General features: G+C 44.4%; 1 protein-coding gene across 1 annotated transcript in view; it reads right to left on the minus strand.

Annotated features, from left to right (window-relative positions):
* Positions 1-23,327, minus strand: part of DMRT1 (doublesex and mab-3 related transcription factor 1) — a 103,297-nt gene that overhangs the window by 279 nt on the left and 79,691 nt on the right. The gene's annotated exons all lie outside the window — the stretch shown is intronic.

Below are 23,327 nucleotides of genomic sequence, written 5' to 3' on the forward strand. Positions count from 1 at the left end.
TTGCTGTCATTCCCAATTCTTTAGAATAAAAAAGACAGGGGAAGTTAGGTATCAGAGTTCCAGTTAATGTTAAGTCTACTTCTCCCTCTCTGGGGAGCCGGTTTCCACTATTCAGTGAGTTCACCCCTTCCCCTTATATATAGGATGCTAATAGAACTTGTCTTCTTGTCAAATGACCCATCTGACAAATCACCCCAAGCAAGACTCCACCCCTTGTACTTCCACAGTTTGACAGGTAACCCTAATTTTTCAATATATTAAACACAAAGTTGATGACTTCTCAACTTTCTCGTTAATTCCCTCATGTATTGGGGGACAAATACTTAAGAGGATATACATATAACTTATTTTAAAAAGCAGTTAGTGGAAGCAAAACTTTAAAAATTGGAAATTAAATCATGTTACACTACATTAGTAGACAGGTACAGATTTTAAAAGCAAACCTATAAACATAAGACTACTAGAAAATCAACATTAAATATAAAGGATGCAGAAGTAATAACGTGTTGAAGAATTTTCGCAACCTTACAAGCCACAGTAGATACAAAATTTAAGCAAAAGGGCCTTTGACCTTCTTAACCTTAGCAGAGTCTAGATCCACCCCCAGAACTCCCTTCCTGCCTAGAGTGAATGTAATTAAGGGGAAGCCGCAGTGGTAATTTCTCTCCTCATTAACTTCCTGATTGGTTTCAGCCTCAGGATTCTGCCGGGCAGTAGTTTGTCACCAATTCCAAATGGCCAATCGTTAATACTAATGTTTGTGTAACTAACTGCCAGCATCTGCCACGGCTTCTTGTACAACAATAATGGTGAAAGGGTACATTAGTGCTCCTGTGTTAATTCAGCTTGTGTTCATCAATAGGGAAATCTATGATGTAATTAGCAAAACGCATTGGGAGCTTGAGTCATTTGTAGAGAACTAAATCATAGTAGAAGCTGTACTGGTTCCTGATGTGTTTGCCATCAATACTTATTATGTTTGGAATTTAATAAGGTATATTACACCATGCTGAAAAGAGACCTTTTTACAAGAGAACACTATTTACCCTTGTTATGGGTTTGGAAAGGTTTGCGGCAGCTAGTGGAACCACACAGAAATAAAAGACGCAGCTGAGATTTAAGAAACAGACCTTTAACCACTCTACTGGACCAAATTATTTCAGAAAGCCTGTTTCTGAAATGCGACATATGGACCAGCAGACAGACATATGGATAGTTTTCTATAGCTACTGCAAAAATTCAGTAAGGAAAGGCATGATCTGAAAACTTGGTAGTGAATAAATTGGAAAAGCAACTTAAGCAATTTTCTGACAAGCAATTACTTTTTATATTGGTGAAAGCTATTTAATCTTAGGAACTGCAAAGGAATACCATGTAAGCCTTTTCTTTTTTAAAATAAAAGAAAAGATGGTACTCTATAGATACACCCAAAGCATGCTGTAAACCCCCAAGCCCAGAAAACCTACAAACTCTAACACCTTCATTGTATTGCCGCTTTTATAACAGCTTCTTACTAAATTTGAATTGTATTTTATAACTCTTGAAAGCCCAAAATGACTAGAGTTGTATACAAAAACATGCTGTGTATACACACAAAAATATTTTCCAAAAACAGTTGACTTTTCTGGCACTGGTTAATATACAGAGATCTGAAGAACCCATGAAAAGCCAACCAGAAAAGCATCTAATTAATCTGACCCAACCAATAGTTCCCAGCTCAAACCAATGAGAGTTCCCCTGTGTATACGCCAGGAGTAAGAGAGTAAACACTCACTAGTCCTTGTATGCCTCTCACTTTAATGAAGTAGTTAATCCTCAGACCATTCATTCAGAGATTAGTCTTCCCACTGTGGAAGCTGCCACGAGCTATGTAGCACTGGTCGAGCTGTGTAGCATTGGTCAGTGTAACCCTCTGGTTTGCTCTTACCCTGAACCATCTCACCCTTGGGTGCCACCCTGAAGTCACTGGCCTCAAGCCTTTCTAATCTCTGATTTTAAGAAAGCAGCATAAGCCTAGGGAGGAATAGATGTTTGTTCTCCTGACGTGCTGGGCCTTCCGACTCCACTGAGCAGCTAATCCAGAACATGCTTCACCGATTCTACTCCCAAATCCGCAAAAGGAAGGAACCTGAGGATACCACCTCCTGCTCTCGCTTGCCTTGAGAGGATCTTCATCAAGAAAGTGTTCCTGTGACTTGGGACTGTAAGCATACAGTTACTCACACAGATTAAACTACACACACACTTAACTCATAACCGCACAGTGGTGAAGAAAACAACTCAAACATGAATTTTAAAATAAAAGGAGATGGCACTCTATCGATACCCCCCCAAGTGTAAACATGGATCTTGAATGGCACAGATATCATTCAAATTCTAAATTAAATTTTTTTTTTGCCATTTAGTACCTTTTTTTGAGATTTTGATGTCAGAAATAGTATTGTTTCCTCATTTTGTGTAGCATCTTATAAACATAGTTTCAAGCATCTCAGAGGCTAATGTCCAAATCTTTTTTACTATCATCGTTAAGGGTACCTTCTCCACTGTAATAGTTATTAAATTTTGTTTAAAGATGAGTAATAACTGATCATTATAATTTCATACCAATTAAAAATTCCAAAGTCAAAATTCCTCTTCTTTTGAAGTTGATTCTAATGAGTTTGGACAAGGCTAATTTCAATTCCAAAGGTTCATAATTGTTTTGTAAAAATGCTAATACCCAAATGTCAATGGGAATGGAGAGAAAGATATGCTGCTGGTAGCACTAGAAATTGGTTCAATCTCTCTGGACAGCAATCTAGTGACGTGTAATAAGAACTGTAAAGACTGTTCATACCCTCTGACCTGGTAATTCCACTCATGGGAATAAGCCCGCAGAAAGAAAGAGTAATTGGCCCAGAGATGCTCAGCACAACACTATTTGCATTCGTGAAGATGTCCGTGCTTTGCCATGGTGCTAGGGATGGGGGTGAGGACGGGGGCAACTGTGCTGGCCCTGGTGGGCAAGAAACATTCACAGGCAGGGAACCATTCAGGGTTACGCCACCCTGTCAGCAGCCGCCCACGCCCAGTCCTTACAGAAATGGAAGAAATGACTTCTAGAGACCAGAGGCTGAAAAGTAAGAAAAAGGGTGGGAAACTTGCCCATCTAACCCTTTTCTGGCTGCAAAAGAAAGGTGGAGAAGTCCTCCAGGCTGACCCTTGCTTGAACCAGCAAGCCCAGTGTCTATTTTCTCTCAAGTAGCCTAGATGTCTAAGGGAGCTAAAGGCCCTCACTTTTACTCCTATTTTACTACTATTTTAAAAACAACCAAAACCCTTAGGCATAACCATTCTCACCAAAGCTAGGGTGGGGGGGACATAGAAGCTTTCCACTAGGGCTACCTCAAAAATTCTAATCGTCACTGTTCTCTTTGGAAAATGGGATATGCAGTCGAAACAAAACAACCAACTCCCTGAAAAAACAAAACAAAAACCATTGGAGCTGTTAAATCTATGACATTGCAAAGACCCCTGACTTTTAACTTGAATGATCTGTTGGAAGTCAATGGACTGGAACAAATAATTCTCTTCCAGTGATGTGAGAAAACAGGATATTCATGCTTGAGGAAAAATAAAAAAGTCCTTCCTCTATATGTTAAATACTATTAAGACTCCCACTAAGGAACCACCTAAAAATGAAAAGTCCAAGTGGCATTCATTCTTCAGTTGTTAGCAATTCTTCACCGAGAAGCCAAGAATAAAAACTAAATTGCTGGGCCCTGGTTTCCTCGAGTTTGCAGGCACTAGAATCTGATGAAAAGCTGGTGAAAGTGCCTTAAACAACAAATTCTTCCGCTTCGTGATAACCATGGTGTTTGGAAATAAAATCATGTCCAATCAATACCACTTAGCAGATATTTAATGTTTCACAATAGAACTCTTTTCCAGAGTGGGACTGCTGCCCTCTCACTAACATTGAAAATAATTAGGATTATCTTAGCTGTCCGAAGCTTGGCAGGTTCAGTTTGTACTTTCAAACAGCATTAATTCTTGGCACTCAGAACAAGGGATAAAAGGTAAAGATATGAATGGAGATCTTTATTCAACCTGATCTATCATGGATTAGCTCATTCTTTTCCAGTCCATGCCTGCACTCTAGTTAAGAGGAAGGCTAAGCTGTAACTGATGTAATTAGAAACCACAAGCTGAGAAAAAATAGCCCTTTATTAATCTCCCTCCATTTACTATAAATTTACTTTTAAAAATAAGCATCTTTGAAACAAATGTTTTGTTTTTTTCTACTGAAGAGCTGTTAAAGAACATAACAAGAGAACAGGGCTGTTAAGGATTAGTTTTTTGTTTTTTGGTTTTTGTCTTAAATATCTTAACAGTCAGTTGTAAACTCTAAGTGAATTCTGAGGGTGAGCTCTGCACTCTGCGTGCTGTAAGGAGAAACAGCCGGTCAGTCAACGCGAGTGTGTACAGCTGATCAGGTTCCTTCACAAGAGCTTCCTCCTGGGTAAAACCAGAACAACCCTGGGGACTGCATCTAAAAAGCCAAGTGAGGGGTGGAGAACTTGCCAGGCCAAGTGCGAGGACTCTGGGTTTTTGACCTCCAGGTCCTCCACCGGAACCTCCTCCCCACAAACACAAGAGAACTTTTCTGAACAGAAAGCACTTATTTATGCAAATCAACAATATTTCTTTCCTTCTTTTTTCTCTTTTTGATTTTGGGCAACACCCAGCTTACTCCTGGCTCTGCACTGGGGATCGTTCATGGCTGTGTGCCAGGGACTGGGGACTGAATCCAGGTCAGCCACGTGTCAAGCAAGCCCCCTTATCTGCCGTATTATCTCTCTGGTCCCCTCATCTATACTTCTTGAATAACATAGAATAATACCAGAATAAGCATACTAGAATAACCTGATTCTCAAAATAAGCAGGAGCATCACCAAGCATTGATTTTGTAGCGGGCTGGGACTGAGAGACGGGCTGGGAGACGGAGGAGCTGGATCCAGATGCCTAACCCGTGGTTGGTGCAGACTCTCTTCCCTGCTTTTGGGAAAGCTAAGGACGGAGCAGCCAGTTCCCCCCGCCCCCAGCTAGCAGCGGAGTGCAGTGGCCATACAAAGGGGACCGCTTTGTGCATGGACATGGTCGTGCCGCACACACATAGGGAAAATGGAGAAGGCACACTTGATTGGGCCTTCCACCCCTGCTGGCAGAGTTGTCTCTGACCAACAAATCCTGGGGGCTCTCAATTCCTTAATTGTTTCATGGCAGGGGAGGGGTTTGTGTCATCCAAATCAAGTCCATATGTCATCAAAACAATGAGCCTATGACAGCAGCTCTACACGAAAAGGGGCTGGCACCTCAAAGAACTCCTTGTTACCCCCAGACCTCTAGTTCATCAGTGTTGAGTGCTTCTGACTGCTTTTTTTCACCCACCAAAATGTCACTGTAAGTTGTGGGGATATTTTTTTCTCTCATGACATTTCCTCCTGAACCCTTTCAGAAAGTAAACGAAGTGGGTGTGAGAAGTTTCCTCATTGTTACCAGCTCAATCATTTCATCTCATCCATGGAAGCTATTTTAGGTGAATACACCTGATACACAATTCAAACATTCCAAGTTCCTCTAGTCCACTGTGTTTTTACCCAAAATATAATGTCTCAAGTGTAATCGCAGTGGACCTTTTTCTTCTCTGTGCTAAGTTCACCTCATAGTACAGTGGCCAAACTGGCACTATCTTGTCAATGATACGATCACGAGGCAGACTTGGAAGAAGGCCCCTAAGCTACCTCAGTGATGGGCTTCAGCCCCTGGGACTCAGTCTCCCCATCCTGAACCGAAGCTAACGGTAAACTGGGCTGTGATCACCACTGAGCAGTGTGAGTTTCTGGTCACACGCATGTGTTGGACAGAGCAAAGATGAAGAAGGCACACTTAACCACATCTGGGATGTCCATACTTGCCCATCCAAGAGCCAAGGCCCTGGTGGCTCACCTGGACAATGGGTCCTTTCACTTAAGTTCTGCCCTTCTCCTCCTTGGGGTTAAGTTATGCATGTTTCCATGAAGATGGTTAGTGTCAAATTGAAACCAAATGAGGGGCTGGAGTGATAGCACAGCGGGTAGGGCGTTTGCCTTGCACGGCCGACCCGGGTTCGAATCCCAGCATCCCATATGGTCCCCTGAGCACCGCCAGGGGTGATTCCTGAGTGCATGAGCCAGGAGTGAGCCCTGTGCATCGCCGGGTGTGACCCAAAAAGCAAAAAAAAAAAAAAAAAAAAAAAAAAGAAACCAAATGATACAACTGTCTCTGGGTATGCTTTGTAAACCGCACCAAAAATACTGCCCAGGGATCAAGCTAGCCCTTCAGACAGCAGTATTTGAAAACATCGCCTGGTTTTGAAATTGTTTGTCTTAGAAGTCGTAACCTCTGAGAAGTACCAGGCACTAGCTCTAATGAACCAAAGAAGAATATCTTTGTACCTAATCTACAGCTACTGGAGACCAGAATCCTGGCTGAATCAAGCTTTCTGCTGTAAATAAAGTAACACACACAGACACACACACACACAGACATACACACACACCACCCAGGCTTCATTTTCCTTGTAAATGAAACCAGAGTCAGAGAAGAGGACACTTTTGTGCCCAGTACTGGGTTCTCAGAAAGCACAATGCAGCTGCAAAGTCCACATCCCAACTGTGACCAGCATCACCATTTGGTCAGCTACCAGGTGGCCTGGTGGCTGCAGTACCTCCACTATTTATGTCTCAACTCCTCCACTTTGTTTAACAAGACAGCTCTTAAGACTGCAGACCTGGGGCCAAAGCGATGGTACAGAACGTAGGGCACTTGCTTCACATGCAGCTGACCTGGGTTCAATACCCAGCATCCCATATGGTCCCCCGAGCACCGCCAGGAGTAATTCCTGAGTGTAGAGCCAGGAGTGACCCCCGAGCCTATCTGGGTGTGACCCAAAAGGCAAAACAAAAAACAAAAAAACAAATACTGCAGACTCTGACCACTTGTTAGTCATGGTTCTGTCCCCTCTGCCCTGGCTCAGGTCTATAGTTATCTCTAGGAAGGAAATGGAATTTGTCATACTTCACGTCTAAGGCAGGACCAAGAAATCTGGAACTTTTTTATTGAACATTCTCATCTTCCATCTTCACAGAAGATCTTACTTTGCAATGACTGGGAAAGAGGAAGGGGGAGGAAGAAGAAGGAAAGAAAGGAGGTGCAGGGAGGGGGAAGGGAAGAGGAGGGGAGGGGGAGGGGAGGGGAGGAGGGTGATAAGAAACTCAAATATTCCTGAATGTTCTCAGACAAGTTTCTTTTCTGATGTTTAAGGAAAGAAGACATTTACTTTATTCATCTTTCTTACACAATGAAAGAGTGAAAGCTAAGATGAATTCCAAGCTGAAACAAGAGCTTGTTGTTTTGCGCTTTTTACAGCATTGTGAACAAGACTTCAGTTACAGGTAACATTTCCTGAGGCTGGGCCAACAGGCAGGAAAACTGAGCCTCGCCAGGCTGGGGCAGACAGGAGAACCACCTGGTGGTAGAGAGAGAAAGTCTCCAAGTGTGTGTTTGTGGGGGGGTGGGGGGGCCAGAAGTGAAGCTGAGACCCTGTGCCCTTGGTGCCACATGCACTGTCGTACACAGAGCGGGCAGAGGAGATGCTCAATGATGGGTGGGTGCTGGAGGGGAAATCCCCTCTTCACAAACCTGACTGCCACCTCAGGACAGTGAACTGCACACTGGAAGGAAGAATCTCGAATCTAAAGCCAGTTTTGAGGCTCTTAAAGGGCAGGGTTTTTTTTGAACATACCTCATTTCTGGCACAGCCACTTTATGACAAGCCTGGATATGAGGCAAAGAGATGCCTGCACCACGTCCTGGGACAAACGGTGGAACCAGGACCTCAGCCCAGGGAGCGGCCAAAGAGCCTGGCTCCACCCTCCCCTTCACAGCCAGGGAACCTGCCATCTATGTAAGCACTAACACTGGCAAGTCTAACTTGTTTCACTGAAAGCTAATACTTCTATCGGTGTTGGAATTAAACCCCTGTCTCGTGCAAGGCGTGCCTTTTGCCACCAAGCTACATCCTGGCCACAAGCCCCCAAATTAATATTGTATTGTGTGTGGCGCGGGAGCAGACACTGCAGCAGGCAGAGGGCCTAGGGCTGTCCCCAGCAATCCTTGGATCCTGAAGTCCTGGGGCTCCACACTGAGGTGCTGGGGGTGTTGGGGATTAACCCAAACCACACATCCAAGGCAGGCACTTCCAGCCCTCTGAGCCACACCCAGCCCAGCCTGAAAAATCACTGTTTTTCCTGTGTGTTCTGGAGCCACTTGTGATTCTCTGTTCAGGGACCATGTGAACACAGAACATGGTTCGGGGCATCTGGATTCAAAGGGTGTGCTCCAGGCTACTATTGTGCTATTTGAAACAAACAATATATATATTGGTGGTGTGGGGAGCGCTCAATGTTGCCGAGTGACCGCTGGCAGAGCCATATATGGTGCCAGGGATTCAACCTGTGTTAGTAGCAGGCTGCAAAGCAAGGTCCTTAAGTCCTGTACTCTCTCTCCAGCCCCTGAAAATCTACAATTTTAATGGGTTTTTCTTGGGGGGGGGAGGTTGTGGGGTTTGGTTCACACCCAGTGTGCTCAGGGCTTACTCCTGGCTCTGCACGCAGGATTACCTCCTGGCAGGGTTCCGGATGCTAAGGATTGAGCCGAGGTCTGCTGCATACAAGGCAAGTGCTTTAGCTGCTGTTTTGTCACTCCAACTCTGAAAATCTATGTTTTTTTTCTTTTTGCCTTTTTTTTTGGGGGGGGGAGGTCAACCCAGCGATGCACAGGTGTTACTCCTGGCTCTGCACTCAGGAATTACTCCTGGTGGTGCTCAGGGGACCATATGGGTGCTGGGAATCTAACCCGGGTCGGCTGCGTGCAAGGCAAACGCCCTACCCGCTGTACTGTCACTCTAGCCCCCAATTTCTTAATGAGCACATTGAACTAAACTTCTTAAGAATCCTATAACAAAAACCTAGAGCATAGGTCCACGTAAAAGTGCCAAGACTGAGTTGTGACAAGTGCAACAGCATTTGCAGGCAGTGTCAATTTGACTATGGTCATCTCAAAAGTAGACTAGGCGAAGGTGCCCTACAATCAAGCCTGGCACCACCCTGCTCCCGCATGGTGCGTTTCTTACCCTCTTGCCCCCCTACCAACTCCTTCCACCCTGGGCCTTCCTGACTCTGTCCCATAACCCTAAGAGCTTTCTCAGGCTCTGTGTGGTGTTGAACCAGGTTCAGTTCTGGAAGGAGAGAGAAAACAAAAGGTTCTCGGGAAACACCCCCTGGCTTCTCAGGCCCAGGTGCTCCTCTCTCCTTAAGAGAGAGTCAACAGCAGTCCATGGAAAGATTTTGGAAAGTTCGGATGGGTGTCTGACCATGCCACAAGGACCCAATAACACTGATGCCAGACCAGGCAGCCTGGACCCAGAACTCTCTGCTCTGCACATAGCATGAAGCTTATTGAATTTCCCTTCCCCAACCAGTCCTACAGAAGCCCCGACCTAGGAGGAAGGCACTTTTTGCAGGGTAAGAATCCCACTCTTACCTACTAAAAAGGTCTTAAAAATACTTAAAAATATATTTTAAAAAGTCTTCTCTTTTTTAATGTCAACCCTTGTCTCTTGCATAATTGGCCTTCATAATAGACTCCCTGAAATTGGAGTCTAGTAACAATTCTAGGAAAGCTGTTTTCTCAACACAGAATAAAATTCATGAAAGAAGCTGCGACATTTGTCATCCTGGGAACCAAGCAGACTCTGTCCAGATATTTGGCAACAAGACAATGTTTTTATAACTCTCTTGCAGAATTTTTTCTTACCTGCAAAGCAAAATAATAATAAATCACAGATGCTTACAAGATATTGGATGACAGGCATCTCAACCACGATGGACATCTTTGAAGGCAAAGAGAAAGAGGCCGGGGAGATATTATAGCGGGCAGGGCGCAGTCACTACCGAACCCCATTATCTAGTGCAGGATCGATAATAAGTGGGGCACAGTGTTCATTTTCCACGCAGCTGACCTGAGTTCGAGTCCCAGCATCCCATAAGGTGGTGTGATCCCAGAGAGCAGAAGCAGCAGTAACTTCTGTCACTGCCAGGTGTGGTCCCAATAAAAACCTGCCCCCACAAAAAAAAATACTAAGAGAAGATTAGACCACACTTACTTGGTGGACTGCCCCCTTCAGGAAAACAAATCACTCTGCGCTGTTGGGAAATAGACCTTCTTTGGGGAGAAAACAGAAAGCTCTGCGCCACTGCACTAAGGCTACTGTTACCGCACCTCTGCCCGGGGCGTCAGGATCACCCATTTTTGGGAAACACTGGATTAGCATTTTGGGGTCCACCTATATCGCAGCCAGGAAAGCCGGCCACAGTCAGAGAGAGCCCTGTCTTCATTACAACAGGGCTCAGAGTGCTTGACTGCTAGCTAAATGACTGCCATTCGTTCAACTTTGGAATTAGATCAAGTCCAGGAAAACTGTCTATTTTACTGAGCCACTAAACTGTATGTCTTTACACATGGAGTTTAAGAAGTCTTTCATCTTAAGATATTCTGGTATTTCATAATTAAGTTAAAGAGGATGTTCACAAGCCATTTCTCAAGCAGGACTGGTACCCTTGCAGCTTGTAATTTGAAAATAAACACCGTGCCCCAATGGATATATGCTGATAGCGTGGTGCAGAACTGAGCACAGTCAATTATTTTATCTTCACTCCAAGGTGACTGCCTTCTTCAAAAAGTAAATACAACACTTCTTCAGGACTGACAAGCTTACTATGCCAGCTTTTCCTGTTTCCGTCTAACGAGCTCTACAGGAAACTTAAGACTAGTAATTATTCCGATATTCCTGTGGTCCAGAGGAAGGAAACAAACACCAGAACACATCTAAATAAGACATATACCAGATAAAATCAGGAGAGAAAATTCCAGACACTTCCAGACAGGAGAATACATGCCTAATCTCAGCCACACAAGTCCCTTCACCACCTGAATACAATAACCACATCACGGATGGATAAGGAGGTTCGGATTACAGGAACAGACACACTCTTCTGCAATGGTCCGTGTTAAGGGTGAACTGAAATAGGAAAACAAGAGCACAAACATGTGCTTCTGAAAAAAATATTCCCAATCTTTGCAAAAGACTCTAACTGCTTATTAGCATGTGTATTTCTTGCAACTTGTTGTTGCTTAATCTGTTCAATGAGACCCCAAGGAAGGACTCTGGATCCCTCATCCCCCAAGAGGTCCCATCTGTAGGCCACACAGTGCAGTCCGGGCAGAGGCAGCCGTGGGGTCTCCTGTGTTCCAGGTCTTAGTGGCCCTGACTTGTTTCCAGAGGAAAGATCTGTTTGACATTTAGAGCCCTTACTTTCAGAATAGTTTTCCATTTTATTTCCTACTGCATCCTTTTGGAAGTCAGGATGATCTGGGCCCTTCTTTTTTTTAAAAAAAAATTTTTTTTTTAATTGAATCACCATGTGAAAAGTGACAAAACTTTCAGGTTTAAGTCTCAGTCATACATTGATCAAACACCCATCTCTCCACCAGTGCAAGTTCCACCACCAAAAACCCTAGTATACTTCCCATCCCACCCTCCCCTCCCCTGACTGTGTGGCTGATGATTTTCACTTCACTTTCTCTTTACTTTGATTATATTCACTATTTCAACAGAAAACTCACTATTGTTAATTGGAATTTGCCTCCCAAAATCAGACCTGCCTAAAAGGAATCATTTGATAATTTGTTTTCTACTACTGAGAATGAAAAGCATATGAAGACATGTGGCCGCAAAAGCGGCCACGCAGTTTTGGATTACTAGTATTTTAGTAGTTAAGTCCAGAGAAATTTATGCCAGAAGTTGCATCACTGCAAGCTCGTACCTCCCCTTATCGGGCCATAAGATGCCATCCATAAGATGGCAGTCGCCACGCTGCTGGGAAAGGAAAGGTTGAGAGAGCAAAACCTTTCCCCTTCCGGGACAGCATGGGGCTTTAGCTTAGTTCACAGTCCAGAGGCATTTCTGCAAGAAGCTGCTGGGTGCCGAAAGAAGTCATTAGGCCTCAGCATCATAGTCTTTAAGGAGTGGAGAAGCCGTTCGTGTGCGGCCACTCTCGGGTTCTCGGTCTGGGCCTCTGGGGCCCTTCTATAGGGCCATCTCAGAATCCCCCCCGACACACACACCCCGCAGTCATGTCTGTGCTCCAGGGCGGGCCCTGGAGCAGCCAAGCTCAGCTCTGAATGAAACAAAGGAAACACCGCTGGCCAGTTGACCAAAGCACGAGGCAGGTTTTTTCTCCCCCTTTTAATTTCATTTCAGGCACCATAATTCACAATACTGTTGAAAGCAGGGCTACGTGTATAAAACACTCCAGCAACCACACACTCCACCAGACTGTCCACTTCCTTTCACCACCGTCCAGTGTCATGCATGCCCCCCCATGAGCACCCCGCAAGCCTCCAACTCTAGAGCATTCTCAGTTTCTGTTGCCCTGGGCATTTGCAGTTCCCCTTCTGTGATTCTTTAGATCCCACACATGACAGAGATCATTCTGTATCTGTCCCACTCACATGATATTCTCCAGATCTACCCATGAAGCAGCTAACTCCCCTTTTCCTCTATTCTTTTTCTTTTCTTTTCTTTTCTTTTCTTTTCTTTTCTTTTCTTTTCTTTTCTTTTTTGTTTTTGGCCTTTTGGGTCACACCCAGCGATGCACAGGGGTCACTCCTGGCTCTGCACTCAGGAATTACCCTGGTGGTGTTCAGGTGACCATATGGGATGCTGGGGATTGAACCCGGGTCAGCCGCGTGCAAGGCAAATGCCCTACCTGCTGTGCTCCAGCCCTTTCCTCTTCTCTTACTGCCGAGTACTACTGCATTGTCTGGGTCTTCCCGTTTCTTAACGCACTTACCTGTTCTTGGGCACTTGGGTTGTTTGCGGATTTGGGCTACTGTGAATAGTGCCGCAATGAATGTAGGTGAGAAAATCTGCTCTACTTTGAGGCATGTTTTTAGTTCTTCCTTCCCCCTGGTTTCACCTTTCACGATTTTGAGTTTTCTGTTTCAAAAAATATTTATTAGAGCCGGAGTGGACTTAGGTTTAATTCCCAACACTCCATATGGCACCGTCCCCTCCCCACGCCCACCAGGTGTGATCCTTGAACGTAAGCCCTGAATATCTCTGGGTGTCCTCCCACCCCCCCCAAAGGAAAACACTTGGGTATAATATACATAACCTAAAATATGTCACTGTTTTCAAATGTATGAATTGGCATTATATACACTGACACTGTTTCATCACCAGTCACCATCTCCAAAGTTTGAGCCCCTCTCTGCCCATACGGAAACTCCATGACATGAAAACACGTCTCCATTCTCTCCTCCCTTAACCCTGCCAACCCTTCTACTTCTGTTTCTTGGAATTTGACCTGTGTCAGATTCTAGAAAGCTTGTGTCAATGGAATCATAAAGTATTCTTTTGGAAATGCCCTCAAAGTTGATCCACATTTGGGCATGTGGTAGAACTTCTTTCCTTCTTACCCACTTGTTCCCATGAAATGTTGCTTATGCATCCATTCATCCTCAAACACAGGGATAATGTCTATATTTTGAACACTGATATGGATACAGTCATTGGGTTCAAACATCTGGTCAAGTTTCCTTTGGTGTACAGATGTAGAAGTAGAACTGTTGGGCCACAACATGCAATTCTAATTTTTTAGCTAGAATTATCCACAGAAGGCAATTATTTTACATTCTTGCCAGCAATGAATAAGGATCCCAATTTCTTCACATTCTCAGCAACACTTTCTTTTAATTCTGTGCTTATATAATCATCATCCTAATAGCAAAGTGTTGGGTTTTTAATTATATAATCATCATCCTAAGAGCAAAGGGATTTGGGGTTTTTAATTATTTATATTGCTGTGGAAACCTGTGGTTCCCAGGATGGGACCATGGATGGCCCCTCTGCATGCTGTGATTCTACCTACGATTTTTATTGGTGGAGCAGGACACACCCAGTGGTGCTCAGGGCTGACTCCTGGCTCTGTGCTCAGGGACCACTCCTGGAGGGTTCAGGGGAACATACGGGATGCCAGGGATCGAGTGTGTGCCATGCCAGGTGTGCCATGTGCAAGACAAACATTCTACCTGCTATACTACCACTCTACCCCCTCTACCCACAATTTGAATCACATCCCTACTGTGGTAACTCTTTTAAAGCTTTCACAGTTATCCTACCCCAACTCTGACCTACTGGGCAGTTCCATTTTATGACCACATCCTTTAACTAAAGAATCCCTGCTCATCTACTGGGTCTCTGATAGAAACTAGATACTGTCTCATTCCAAGAAGTCTTCTGAAGGTCACTCACAATCTCCCCCCATCCCTCAGAAGCACTGGCCAACGGCCTCTATGAGCCATCTTCATCTTCCTTCTGCTCTCTAGGCCTTCCCGCTCCCACTATCTCTTCTGTACAACTGCAGTCCCCCAGATAGACTTTCAGATACTCTTCAGTGGGACTCACAAATTTCATTTTATTCTGGGGTGTGGGTCTCCCAAGAAATGCCCAAGAGCCCCTAGGGCTCTGCCAGTGAGTGATTCTAGCCAACTGAGCTGGCAGTTCAACCCAAGGCCCAATGATGCCATGTTGCTCAGACCCTGAAGTGCCAGGGATACCTGGGCCACCTCTGCAGTGCTGGGGGCCTCCTGGAACACACCCGGGGATGCAAGGGACCGTGTGGTACCAGACACACATGCTTGTGGGCTGGGGCATTCCTGCTATCTAATGTGTCAGCCATCTGCCCTCTTACAAATTTTAAACAGCACTACTTGCAAATGATGATAATTTCTATCTCTCGCCAAGACTTCCTAAGAACTACTGTAGCACTGTAGAACTGTCATCCTGTTGTTCATCGGTTTGCTCGAGTGGGTACCAGTAACATCTCTATTATGAAAATTGTTGTCACTCTTTTTGGCATATCGAATACACCAAGGGTAGCTTGCCAGGCTCTGCTGTGTGGGCGAGATACTCTCTGTAGCTTGCCGGGATCTCTGAGAGGGTCAGAGGAATTGAACCTGGGTTGGCTGCATGCAAGGCAAATGCATGCGCTGTGCTATCGCTCCAATCCCCTAATAACTACACTAGATTTAATTCTATATGAGACGTCACATCACCATAAAACTGAGTCCATCATCTTTAATTAAAAAATCTGAGCTTCCCTCTCTCCCCCTTGAGTTGAGAGCAGACCTAGGTAACCCTACTCTGAGCATCCACCTCTGAAAGTCTCCTACCCTCCTGTTCCAATCTCCCCAGCCTCCCATATCCACCTGAATCCCAGCCCGCACTCTCTCGTACCTGATCGTCGAGTGCTAGTTTCCAAATTCAACTTTACTTTCCACAAGACGGCCTATGATATTTCCAGAAATGGGTCTCTCAAGATACTCTGCTAAATACTGTTTTTGTAGGTTTTTGAGAAAGTTCAAACTCATTACTTGGTTTTTTTTTTTGGATGGGGGCTGTTTCACACCCAGCTGATGCTCAGGGGTTCCTGCTGGCTCTGAATTCAGAAATCACTTCCTGGGATACCACTCTTGGGATACCATATGGGTGCCTAGGATTGAACCCGGGTCACTCACATGCAAGGCAAGTGCTTTGCCCACTGTGCTATCACTCCGCCCCACCATCTGGCATTTGCAGAGCAACTGGTTTCCTCATCTCCTGCTCTAAAGCCATGTTCCACCCTGCTTGCCTGCCTTGTCACAGAACCTGATTCCAATCTCCACCTCCCCAGTCTTCAAAGATTCAAAGGCCAGTTCAAAAGTGAGCCTTTGCGGTGGCGCTGAAGCTCACCCTCCTCTACCTGCACCTTGCCTGTACCTTCCTGTAGCACCATCATCTCCACCTCCCTATCACCTTTAGAGATTTAACAACTCTTCCTTCCGGAACAGGCCAGGATCCAACTCATACTGGCTTTGAAATGGTCCTAAACCTCAGGAAATGCTCAAAAAGTAACTGTTAATGAATGGATAACAGTAATTCTTACAGACCAAAGCCAGTTATCGCTTTCTAGACTCCAACACGAGTAAGTATAAAAGGAGGTGGATGGAGAGGCAGCACTCGTGGAGACAGGGCAGCTACCTGAACAACAAAGACAACTAGAGGCAGCTGAAGAACCAGCAAAGCCAGAAGTACAGTGATAAATATTATAAAGACACCAGGGTTCTGGAAAGGCTTGGCATCCTGAAGGCAATCCTGGAGAGAATCCATTTAGTAAGGCTCCTGTCATCAAAGGTGAGGAGACAGGGGCTTTGGCAATTGCAAAAGGAATCAGAAGCTAGAAATTTTATGTGAAATAGGTAATTCCTTAGTGATGGCAAATTAATAAAACACCAAAAATCTCTTTTGGGGAGGTGGAAAGGGGGCATGCCTCACAGTGCTCAGAGTTTACTATGTATCGTGTTCAGGGATCACTCCTATGCGGGCTAGGGGGTCTATTGTATGGGGTGCCACGGATAGAATGGGAGGTTGGGTTGCATGCAAGGCAAGTGCCACCCTGGGGTGCTATGTCTCCAGTCCCATTACAAGTCTCTTCTTAAACTCCTTGGCCATTAACAAAAAGATCAGAACTGAAGTAGAAAGGTATAAAGAAGGCTCTGTTTCTCAACCGTAAGGACAGCTGATGACAGCCTCAAGAAAAATATAAGTAATTCAGTGTGCCAGTAGATTAAGTTTTAGAGATTTTTTATTATCCAATTAATGATGTAACACAATAAACTTGCTTCAACAGTTTTCCATAGAACTATGGCCCCAACACACTTCCCAAGCATACTTGAAACATTAATAGAAAATGACCATAGACTAATCTACAAAGCAACTCATTTTATAGATGTGGATCTTTCAAACATTTGAGATCTTAGAGACTTAAGCCTATAGCTCATCAGATAACTCTTAGAAAAACCAGTCAGCTTTGAAATGATAAACAAGAGTATAAATTTCATTGACTCACTAACTAGCAGCCCAGAATTTGGTCACAACAGAATTTATTTCACCCTTAATGCTACTGTTGAAAGTATTTAAATGTCCTGGCACTGACTCCAACCCACACACTCCTCCTTGATCCCACATTCCGAGTGATCAGGTATTTTCACACTTGGTTCATCTTCAGTGAAGACTGTAATTGAATCTTTAATTTGAAAAGAGTTGAAAGTCCAGCACTTACTGCATTACTGGCTGTCTGAAGCTCAGAGCAAAGACCATTGAAATAACAAAGAGCGACGGTTCCTTCAAGCTTAAGTAATCTGCTCTTTTCAGAAGGTACAAGCACATCTCAAAAGGGACCAAATTACATATGGGAATATTTTTCAGTTATCTGTAAGCTTCTAGGAAATCAGAAATGTTATTTACATTTCATGTATTGTCATGTGCTACTGGCCTTTGGATTACACCATGATAATTATGACATCAATTTCAGAGCACTCTGTTTCATGTACGAAATATTAAAAAAAAAAAAAAGAAAAAGAACCCAGTTGTCCCAGAAGTATGAAGGCAACTGTCAGTGACTTCTTGACCTGTTTCTAAAAGGAACAAAACATTTTTAAAGAGAAAGGGAAGGGTTCACACCGGACAGTGCTCAGTAGTTACTTCTGGTCTTTTGGAGGTTCAGGGAACCATGCGGGGTGTCAGGAACAAACCCAGATCAGCCACGTGCAGAGCTAACATCCTACCTGCTATATATTGCTTGGGCCCCTGAGAATAAAGTCTAGCAAGGTGCTGTCACAATGAGCTAATCAGGCAGGTCATCTATTCCCTTTAAATCTGCCTCTCCAGAGCTCAGTGTCAGGGTACCACACGTTCTCCCAGCACACAGTGAACAATGCCCACAACACAAACTGAGATGCAGTCGGAGTCCAAACAAACTATATTGTGTTTCAAAGAAGAAAAATGACAAGAAAGTAATTTTCATGTAACAGTAACACTCCAGTTTCTTGTAGTGCTTCAGTGAGGCCCCAGACTGTATTTGGCAGAGCAGTGTTAACTTGTAATTACTTTCCATAATAAGGATGGCTGGCTGCACACTGGACCAGGTGGAGGGAAACAAAAAGGACACAAATATCATTAGCTAAAAATGATGCTCCAAGTTAGAGGCTAAGTTTCCAGAGGTATTCGGCCAGATCCAGAGGCCTCCATTAGATTAAGAATCTGCAATGGATTTAGTCACCAAAATTCCTTAGGCATAAAGATGATAAACTATTCAGGTAATCTTGCTTTCTCCCCAAGTTATCTCTCCCCTTATAATGTGCTCAAGAAAAAGAGAAGAAAGGGAGCAAAAGACCTTCCTAACGTAGAGTCTCTGCGTGCCTCTGAACTCGGATAATGCTGAGGTGCAGTGCTCAGCAGAGGACAGAGGCGGAAGATCGGGAACGGGGAAAATCAAGGTGACGAGCTCCAAGCCTGGAGCCAGCTACCCAGGTCTCTGACTCAACATTTGCTACCCCAAGCACAGAAAGGCTCGTGGGCCAAATGTGGGGCCACTGCACACAGGTGAGTTTACTGAGTAGGTAAGTAATTACCCATTTCCACCTCCTGTGACCTTCCATGAAGTTAGATTGGAGACAATGAAAAATGAAGCAATTCACCCCAGCAGGCTCCAGTACCTCCCGGTCAGCAGTATCAAGGGCTCCTGATACATCTAACAGAAATGCCGTGCTGCCTGAGCGGGGCCACCAGCAGGGAAAATCCATCAATCAGTGAAGCTATCAGAGCCCAGCTCAGGAGCCAATCTACAAACGGAGTCGGGAAAGAGTTCCCGATACGAGGAACAACTCTTGGATCCAGATGGTATTATTATCATCCACAAACACTACATTAGTCCTCTCTGGAGACTCCACAACTATACAATGAGAAGGTTGGGTTTAATGTCTCCTAGCTTTTCTTTTCCACAACTAAATCTGTGTTATAATTTTACTGCTACAATCTTTCAAATCTCCATTTCCTCTAAGCTCTAAAGGCTTAAGGGCCTGGTGAAAGTCAGAATTAATTGAGTAGCACACAGAGCGGAGTAATTTAGCATCAAGTGATTACTTCCGAAGCAAGAAATTAAAACCTTTCCTTTCCTAATAGAACCATCAATGTTTTCTGTCAATACTAGGCCAAGTAAGCGCTTTCACTCACTGGATCAGCCAGCACATGGGAGAAGGTTCAATTCCTCCCCACTGGGTGGGGGGTGTGGGGGGCGGAAGCGGGGGCAGCTATCAAAGAACAGCTTCAGAATCCAGGACAATCCTATTTCCATGACTTGTGGGCATCAGGTCCCCAGCTCACAGCTCACGGCCCCCAAGGAACATTTATGCATATGGGTTCTTTCCTATTTGAACTGCAGCAGCCTATGGGCCCAGCCCAGCCCCTGGTAGAGCCCTAATCTCTGCTCTCCTGTGTGACTGTCCACTCGCCTTGGCATGACACGGGAGACCCACAACTTAGCAGAGGACAATTCTCCAAGCTCTTCTACCAAGCAGACAGTCTGATTTTGCCCTACTGAAAACACGACTGCCCCAGGAAGAATTAACTGCTCCTATTTATCTATGAGATGAGCCTCACTAGTAATGAGAAAGCAGCAAAAAGAGCTGGAAGCCACTCGGGTTTCCCCAGCAGCCCTGCTGGCTTAAGAGCAGGTGTTTTCTCGGGGAGATTTATAGGGATTCTGTGCAGGCTGACTGTTCAACGGAGACGGACTATGCTGGAGGGGCTTGTCTTGCGCCCTGTGACCTGCCCTTGTGCTTTGCTGGCCAGGAGGGAAAGGAGCAGACAGAATGCAGAATGGTTCAGCTACTGGCACTGCCCAGTGCCGGATGAGGACGCCACCCTCATGCCACGGCCAATTAACAGGTGCTCAGGCTCTGCCGGGAATGAAGACCACCCCCCATTTTACTCACCCACCAGGGAGAGCTGGATGCAGATGCTCACTAATGCCATGTTAGTAAAAATAAGAGGAAATGGTTCTTTCCCAGAATGTCATTTCTCAGAATGTCACCATCACGAGGAATATCGATGGGAACACGAAGCACTGGGGATAATTCAGCAGCACTTAATGCAATCAAAAATGCACTTTCCTTAAAACGTTACTCTTTAGTTTCCCCCAGAAAAACATCAGCAAATGTGTACAAGGAGCCTGTACATTTATTTGCCTACAGAGTCATAGAGTAGTAAACAACATGACTATCAATAAAGAAAATTCACCAACAAATTTTTTGCACCCAAACTTTGGATTAATATTTATATTACTAACACGAACAATTTAAGACAAACCAGTGATTGAAAAAAGGACATTTGAATAACAATGTGTCCACTCCCATCACTCATATTAAAAGGCAAAGCAAATGATTCATTTCAACAAAAATATGTATCTGCATATGGTATCACGGAATTAAGCCTGAAATGACATACGTGGCTCTTGAGGCAATAATTAAGTAAAGAAAACGAGAGCTGGGATATGACTCAATGGTAGAGAACAGGCCTTGTGTGCCATATGAGGCCTGGATGTGACCCCTGATACTGCAAAGAGAAAAAAATAGATATAGAATAAGGAAAAAATACACCATAACTCAGCACATTCAAGAATATATACAATCACTCCAAGACAAAGATTACAATGGGTAGAAAAGTACATGTATGTATATTTTAAAAAACTTGTCAGGAATCTGACAAAATAAAAACAACAGCATTCTTCTCATTTAAGAAAAGTTATTTTAGTTGAGCACTCAGAAATAGTTTCTGAAAAAACCAGTTTTACAAAGTTATTTTTGTTCTTTAAATCTGACTTAAAAGGTACTTTTTAGATGAATATGGTATAAAAAGAACTGTATAGCAAGTTTCATCTTGATGGAAGGATGAAACGGCTGACTGCAAACTATTATGAAAGAAAAAAGTGTTAACTATAGTCTTGTTAACATAAGCCACTTTGAACTATTTTGACTGAAAAAACACCTAACGTGAGAGTAAAATGTGCAATGGATTTACTATTGCTAATTAGTTAGATACCACCGGTCTTATTCTACCAAAGTCTGGACAATTCTTTAGCTTAAGTTAGTCATTTTGGGATGTATGCTTTAGACAACTACATTTCATAAATTACCATGCTAACTCAGTATGTGGTCTGCACCTTTCCAAGCAAACAGCATGAAAGTTTATTCTAATATCTATGTTTAAAACATCAAAGGGGCGGGGTCAGAGCAGTAGGACAGAGGGGAGGGCACTTGCCTTGCACAAGGCCGACCATGGTCTATCCTCAGCATCCCACAGGGTTCCCGGAACCCACCAGCAGTAATTTCTGAGTGCAGAGCCAGCAATAACCCCTGACCACAGCCAGGTGTGGCCCAAACACAAAGCACGAAAAAAACTAAACATCAAAGGATAGTAATATTTTATGGCACATACTTCTCTTTTGTGAGATATTCTAAGAGAGGTATAAATATAGTCAATAGCATAGATCAAGATTCAAAATACTTCCCAAACCTTAAGTGGTTTGAATTAGGGGGTCGTGGGGGAAAGGAAGCTTGAATCACACTTGGCTCCAACGCACAGAAAAGAGGCAATTATTTATAAACCAAGTGATTTGAGAGTCAGGGGACAAGAGTTTGTTCTCAAAATATGCTGGCCACCTATGGCCACAGACTCTGAAATTCCACCACCAAACACCCATTTTTCTAGAATACACACTAATGTCCTTTTAAAACGCACATAATCAGGAGGACCAAGACATAAAATCAATATTATTTTACCATGTTATTTACTAAAGTGTTTTTCTCTCAAAAGAGGCTAGAGGGGCTCGAGAGGGAGATCCCACCGAAAGACGATGCTCTCTGCAGGGGGACAGAGGAAGAGTAACCTCCCCAGAAGTCCCTTCCTTCCCTGGACTCAGTCCCACTGGCACACTTCCACTGATGACCTGAGCAGCTGGCAGGCACAAACTCCATCAGTCTCCCACAGTGAGGACCAAGGGCAGCCACACTCCATCCAGACACTGGGGTCACAGGAGCTAAGGCCACCAGCATCAGCACCCTGAGGCAGGGATAAAGCTGCAGTTACATCACCCCTGGGTCCACTTCAACAAATACCCTCCAGCTACACTGCTAAGGAGGGTACGAGGCAGTAACAGTAACAGAGGAACCAGTTTCTGTCTGTGACTCTTGCTCAGATGCAGGACTGGGCAGAGAGTAGTACCGGGAACAGGACTGGCCTGAGCCAGCCACTGCTGAGATGTAATGGGGTCACTGAAGACAAGGGAAAGCCAATAAAGATCCCCCCTGGAGCACAATTCTGAGGAGAGGATGGCAGGTGGGGGAGGGGGGTAGTGACTGAAGCCCCATAAAGAAAAGTTCATTAAAAAGAAAACAACAAAATTATGGAATTCCTGGGAAACTGATGAAGGAACTGCAATTTATGGGACACACTACTTACAGAGATGGTTAAGTCCTTTACCTGTGTCACTCCGTTTATACTGGAAAGAAATGGATGCAGTATGATGTTGAACTTCAATTTACAGACAGGAAAAGAGAAGGTTCAAAGGAAGGCAGACACTTATCCAGGATCATGTGACATTAGCTGGCAGCGCCAACCTGGGAGATGCCACAGTTGATGCTCTGAAGCATTATCTGATTGAGCTTCACCCACCCCCAATGCAAAGGGAAAGGAAAATAAGATCATCTCACCCTTAATAAGTGCTTCACATCACTAGCACATTTTTCCGAGGGTCCCTCAGACCTTCAGTTATCTTTTCTTCTATTTGGCGAATCAGGGAGATAGCACACAGGTCAGAGACACACCCCAGCCCAGTTCAATCTCTGGCAGGGTATGGGCCCCCACCACATCCTCAGGCCTTTGCCTTAGCTGCCAACACAGGTGCCCAGAGTATGCTCAGAAGTGTCTCCAGGGCCTCAAGCTCTGCTTAAGAGACCCTCCTCCCCATAAACATCAATACAACAGGGGCTGGCGCTGTAGTACGGCGGGTAGGGCGTTTGCCTTGCACGTAGCCAACCCGGGTCCGATTCCCAGCATTCCATATGGTCCCTGAGCACTGCCAAGAGTAATTCCTGAGTGCAGAGCCAAGAGTAACCCCTGAGCACTGCCGGTGTGACCCAAAAAGAAAAAGAAAAAAAAAATCAATAAAACACAGTGTTGGTTTTTTTTTTCCTCTTTTGAAACATTAAACATTTTTATAGGAAATAAAGGGAAAAGGTGCTCT

The sequence above is a fragment of the Sorex araneus genome, chromosome 1 (genome assembly GCF_027595985.1).
Source record: "Sorex araneus isolate mSorAra2 chromosome 1, mSorAra2.pri, whole genome shotgun sequence".
Lineage (NCBI taxonomy): Eukaryota > Metazoa > Chordata > Mammalia > Eulipotyphla > Soricidae > Sorex > Sorex araneus.